This window comes from Vulpes lagopus, chromosome 17 (genome assembly GCF_018345385.1).
Source record: "Vulpes lagopus strain Blue_001 chromosome 17, ASM1834538v1, whole genome shotgun sequence".
NCBI lineage: Eukaryota > Metazoa > Chordata > Mammalia > Carnivora > Canidae > Vulpes > Vulpes lagopus.
The window spans coordinates 26205638-26211902 of NC_054840.1; the positions used below are offsets into that span (position 1 = coordinate 26205638).

General features: G+C 36.3%; 1 non-coding gene across 1 annotated transcript; it reads left to right on the forward strand.

Moving 5' to 3' along the window:
- The first annotated feature begins 5920 nt into the window (after nt 1-5920).
- On the forward strand, nt 5921-6026 carry LOC121477632. Its single transcript, XR_005984303.1, has one exon. It is a non-coding gene; the product is annotated as a U6 spliceosomal RNA (small nuclear RNA).
- Nucleotides 6027-6265: the final 239 nt, after the last annotated feature.

Here is a 6265-nt window from a genome sequence, read left to right on the forward strand (position 1 = left end):
TTTGAAGTAGCAAACACAATTCATATTTAGGTAAGGCTTTGTTTACTTTGACCTTACAGTTCAATAGGTTGGCAATTAGAGCCTTCCTTTTGTTTTCCAGAAGGTGGCATGATAACACAAGTTTTCAGTTTCTTTTACCAGCGCTGACTTGTTGCTGAGGTTGGGAGCAGCAAAATCAAAACACAGCAACCTCCCAAATCCTAAAAGGGTAGCAGAGGAGTCAAGGGAGTTAGGTGTGTGTTCGATGCTTGGGGCTTTGTGTATGCCCACAGCCCCATAGGGAGACCTTCCAGTAATGGGGATTTTCAGAAGTTCACAGGCAGTCCTCTTGCCGTAATCCCAGGGCAGATAGCAGGAAATGTATTCCTTCAGTCCTCTTTGCCTTCTTCCTTTTCCCTACCCCTTCCCACCTCAGTCCTTGTAATTTCTCTTCAGAGCAACAAGTTTCTCCAGTAGCATATAGCCATTTACCACATTCATCCTCCACATCTACTGCCAGAAAGGTCTGCTGGCCTGGCTGCTTACTGCTCCCTTGGATCCTTAGCCTCCTCTGAGGTACACAGGTTGATGGATCTCCTCTGGCTGTCCCCTTTTTGTGAGTGAAGGCCCTTTTTGGGGGATTATGGATGTGTGATTAATTGTAAATAGAAGGGGGGAAAAAGAAAGACACATGCTGCTATGATTGTTGACATCATCTCTCCTGATTTGCTAAGATTTTGATTTTTATATGTATGTTCATAATATTGTTCTGTAGGTTTTTTTTTCTTTCTATAATGTCTATATCTTTGGTGTGGTATTTGGGTAATGCTAAGTTCATAGTGTAAGTTAGGAAGTATTCCCTCTACTTCTATCCTCTGAAAGATTGTAAAGAATTGGTATAATTTCTTCCATAATGTTTCTTAGAATTCAGTCAGCTGGGCCTATTGCTTTCTGTTTTGGAAGGTTATTGATTGACTCAATTTCTTTAATTCATATAAGTCTATTTAACTGTCTACCTATTTATTTAAAGATTTTACTCATTTATTCATGAGAGACAGAGAGGCAGAGACCTAGGGAGGGGGAGAAGCAGGCTCCTCCCAGGGACCCCAATGTGGGACTCGATCCCTGGACTGGGATCACGCCCTGAGCCGAAGGCCGACAGACGCTCAGTTGCCAGTTGCCGAGCCACCCAGGTATCCCTATCGATTTCTTGTAGGAGTCTTGGAATATTGTGTCTTTCATGAAATTGGTCCATACATAAAGTCTATCAAAATTGTTGATAATATTTCTAATGTTCTTGGGATTTATAGTGATATCTCCTCTTTCATTTCTGATATTAGTAATTTGTGTTCTCTTTTTTTTTTTTCTTAGCCAGGCTAGAAGCTTACCAATTTCATTGATCTTTTCAAAGTACCAAATTTTGGCTTCATTGATTTTCTCTATTGATTTCCTGTTTTTAATTTCATTGATTTGTGCTCTAATTCTTATTTCTTCTGCTTACTTTGGATTTAATTTTCTCTTTTCTAGTTTTCTAAAGTAGAAACTTAGATTATTTGTTTTTAGATATTTCTTTTCTAATATACATTCAATGCTATAAATTTCCTTCTAAGCACTCTTGTTGCATCCCACAAATTTGATAAGCTGTTTTTCATTTAGCTCAAAATATTTTAAAATTTTCTCTTGGGATTTCTTCTTAACCCATGTGTTATTAAAAGTGTTTAATCTCCATGTATTTTAGGATTTTTCGTTTACCTTTTATTTCTAGTTTAGATACATTGTGGTTCAAGAATGGACTTGTATGATTTCTATTTTTAAAATTTGTTGTGTTTTAGGGCCTAGCATGTTGCCTATCTGGGTGAATGTTCCATGTGACCTTGAAAAGAATTTGTATCCTACTCCTGTTGGATAAAGCAGTCCATGTATGTCCACTATATTCAGCTGATTTGTTGTTTAGTTCAATTATATCCTTGCTGATTTTCAGCCTGCTGGAACTGTCCATTTTATAGTTGGATTCATCTGTTTCTTTTTGCATCACATAATTTGATGCTCTGTTAGATTGTTAAAGATTGTTATATTTTCTTGGAGGATTGACCCAAATCGACCCCTTTGTCATTATGTAATGTCCTTTATCCCTGATAACTTTTCATGCTTTGAAATCTGTTCCTTTTGAAAATTAGATAGCTGCTCGTTTTCTTTTTTTATTTTATTTTTATTTATTCAGAGACAGAGAAAGAGAGAGAGAGAGAGAGAGGCAGAGACACAGGCAGAGGGAGAAGCAGGCATCATATTGAGAGCCTGACGTGGGACTCGATCCAGGGTCTCCAGGATCATGCCCTGGGCTGCAGGCCACGCTAAACTGCTGCGCCACAGGGGCTGCCCCTCATGTTTTCTCTTAAGATGGTATATTTTTCTCTATCCATTTGCTCTTAATCTATATGTGTCTTTATATTTAAGGTGGGTTTCTTGAACAGTTTTTTGATCCATCTCTTTTAATTGGTATATTTAGACCAATGATATTCAGAGTGACTATTGATATAGTTGTATTAATATATATCAAATTTTTTACTGTTTCCTATTTGTTGCACTTGTTCTTTTTTCCTATTTCTGTCTTCCATTCTTTCTCTGGTTTTGTGTTTTAATTGAGCATTTTCTCTGAGTCCTTTTTTTCTCCTTCCTTACATATTGGTTATACTTCTTTTATTTTTTTATTTTTAAAAATATTTATTTATTTATCATAGACAGAGAGAGAGAGAGGCAGAGACACAGGAGGAGGGAGAAGCAGGCTCCATGCCGGAGCTGACGTGGGACTCGATCCTAGGACTCCAGGATCGCGCCCTGGGCCAAAGGCAGGCGCCAAACCGCTGAGCCACCCAGGGATCCCCTGGTTATACTTCTTTTAAGAACATTTTTTTAAAACGTGGGTGCCCCAGAATTTGCAATACACATTTGCAGCTAATCCAAGTCAACTTTCAAATAACACTTCACAGGTAGTACAAGGACCTTATAATAACAAAATAATCCTCCCTCCAGTCCCTTTTATCATTGCTGTCATTCATTGCACTTATGTATGTTTATATATGGCATACATAACCAAACACATTGTTCGAATTCTGAACAAACTGTTATCTGTTAGATCCGTTAAAAGTTTTTTTACTTCTTCTTCATTGCTCTTCCTTACTTAATGTAGGTCTGAGTTTCTGACTTGTATAATTTTCCTTCTCTCTAAAGAGAAAATTTTAACACTTCTTGCAAGGCAGGTCTACTGGCAACACATTCCATTAATTTGTGTTTGTCTGAAAGAGTAGTTCTCCTTCACTTTTGAAGGATAGTTTTGCAGAGTAGAATTCTAGGTTGGTGACTTTTTCAACACAAAATAGTTCATTTTCTTCTTAACATGGTTTCTGAGCAGTTGAATGTGATCTTTACCTTTGTTCCTCTGTAGGTGAGATGTTTTCCCCCTTCTTTTAGGATTTTATCTTTGATTTTCTGTAACTTGAAAATGATATACCTAAGGTATAGTTTTTCTGGCAATTATCTTTTTTGGTATTCTGAATTTCCTGAATCTGTGATTTGCTATCTGGCACTAATTTGGGGGAAAATCTTAGTTATTATTGTTTTAAATTTCTCTTCCTTCTTTTGGTATTCTAATACCTTTTGCAGTTGTCCCACAGCCATAGGATATTGTTATTTTTAAGTCTTTGTTCTCTTTGCTTTTGAGCATTCTATTGATATACCCTCTGGCTCAGGGATTTTTTTAAAATTCAATTAGCCAACATACAGTACATCATTAGTTTCAGATGTAGTGTTCAATAAATTATCAGTTTCCTCAGCTGTGTCCAGTCTAATAAGCTGATCAAAGACATTCTTCATTTCTGTTAGTGTTTAATTCTAGAATTTTTCTTTCCTAGGATTTTTCTCTTTTATTGCCTACATTTTCTTGCATGCTTCATGCATCCATTAGAGCCCTTACCATATTAATTATAATTTAAAATTCCTAGTCTGATAATTCTAATACCCCTTCCATGTCTGGTTCTGATGGATGCTCTGTCTCTTCAAATTGTGTATTTTTTGCCTTTTAGTATGGCTTGTAATTTTTTGATAGCTGGACATGATGTACTGGACAAAAGAAACAGCTATAAATAGGCCTTTAGTAATGTGTAGAGGGACAAGTGTTCTATAGTCATATGATCAGATCTCAGTGAGCCTGTATACAAGACTGTCAAACACTTAACAAGTGTTTCTCAGTGACTTCCTCCTTGCCTAGGTGGGACAGGATGGCTAGAGAAGGTTAGAGTTGGGTATGTCCCTTCCTCCATAATAATAGGTTTTTTTTAAAATTTAAATTCAAATTGCCAACATATAACAGCCAGAGCACATCTCATCATGTGCCCTCCTAGGTTCTAGTTAACTAGTTTCTTTGTAGGGCAGGCTTTCTTAAAAAAGAATACTCTGATACATTTCAAAATTGTTCCATCCACCCTTCTCCCAACACATACACCCCAAATGTTGGAAGCACAAAGGGTTCTCCTCTTATATTTACTGTGGGAACCTATTCCTGAAGGTAAATCTTACAATGTTTATTAAACCCCACTATGACTGGGTTCCTTGGAGCTTAATTCTCATATTTGTCCATGCTGAGCCTCTGGCAATTTGCCAATCACAATTCAGGTCTTCCTACTGTGTTGGTTGTACCTGTGTTGGTTTCTGCTTTCAAGCCTAAGATCTTCAAATAAATGTGGAACCAGAAACAAACTCTACAGTGCACTTGGAATACTCACCGAGAAAGATTAAATGCTGAGTTTTTATATATTCCTAAGGATTGAAATCATACACAGAAGATGTTCCCTGCCTATAAAAGAATTATAACAGGTAAAAAAAAATCTCCAAATATTTAAAAATCAATTATAATCACTAAAACACTGATAAAGCTTAATTAGGATAAAAATTAATACTTATAAAACTACTATGAAGGTTAAAAGACAAAAGTAGGTAAAAAGGGATACACAAAAAGATATAAAATTTGACATCAGAAAACAATATGGTGGGAAGAGAGTAAAAATATATAGCTTAAGAATGTGTTCAAGGGTGCCTGGGAGGCTCAGTAAGTGTCTGCCTTTGGCTTGGGTCATGATCTCAGGGTCCTGGGATAGAGCCCCTTGTTGGGCTCCCTGTTCAGCAGGAGTCTGCTGCTCCCCTCTGTACCTCCTCCTGCTTGTGCTGTCTCTCACAAATCTTTCTTAGAAAATTACTTAAAAAAATGCATTCAAACTTGTTATATGTAAACCTCATAGTAACCACAAAAGCCTAGTAGTTAAGAGAGAGGAATCTCAGTATACCACATACACACAAAATCATCAAATCACAAATGAACAAAAAAGAAAGGGATAATTACAAAACAGAAAACAATTCAAAAAATGACCATAAGGAGATTATATATATAATTATATATATAAATATAAAAACAATTACTTTTAATGTAAATGGACTAATTTCCTCAATCAAGACACAGTGACTAAATGGATTAAAAGAACAAGACCTACAAGAAACTCACTTCGGATATAAGAACGCAGACTGAAAGTGAAGGGATGGAAAAAGCTATTCCATGCAAATGGTAACCAAAGAAAAGCCAGGGTAGCTACATTTACTATATTAGACAAGATAGGCTTTAAGACAAAGACTAGTAAGAAACAAAGAACATTACATAACAATAAATGGGCCAATCCAATAGGAGGATAGAACATTTGTAAATATGCAGCCAATATAGGTACACTTAAATATATAAATCAAATATTAACATTTAAAGGGAGCGATTTACAAATAGTACATTAGGGGACTTTAGTATTCCACTTTCATCAAGGGATAGATTATCTAAACAAAATAAGGAAACACTGGCCTTAAGTGACACTTTAGACTTGATGGACTTAATAGAGATAGATATACAGTGCTTGCTTTGGGAGCACATACACTAAAATTGGAAAGATACAGAGAAGATTAGCATTGCCCCTGTGCAGGATGACGTGCAAATTCGTGAAGCATTCCATATTTTTGAACACCATTAAATTCAGTCATCTTTGATATTTTGCCAGCTTTCAATAATAAAATATCCATAGCTTTTGAGCAAAAGAAGCCAGACACAGAAGAGTATAGTGCCTAATTCCATTTAGATGAGGTTCTGTAATAGGGAAACTAGACTATGGTGATAGAAATTAGATGGGTGATTGCTTGCAGGAGAGAAGGGGGGAAATTGGGTACAAATAGGCATAAAGTAACTTTCTAGGCTAATGGT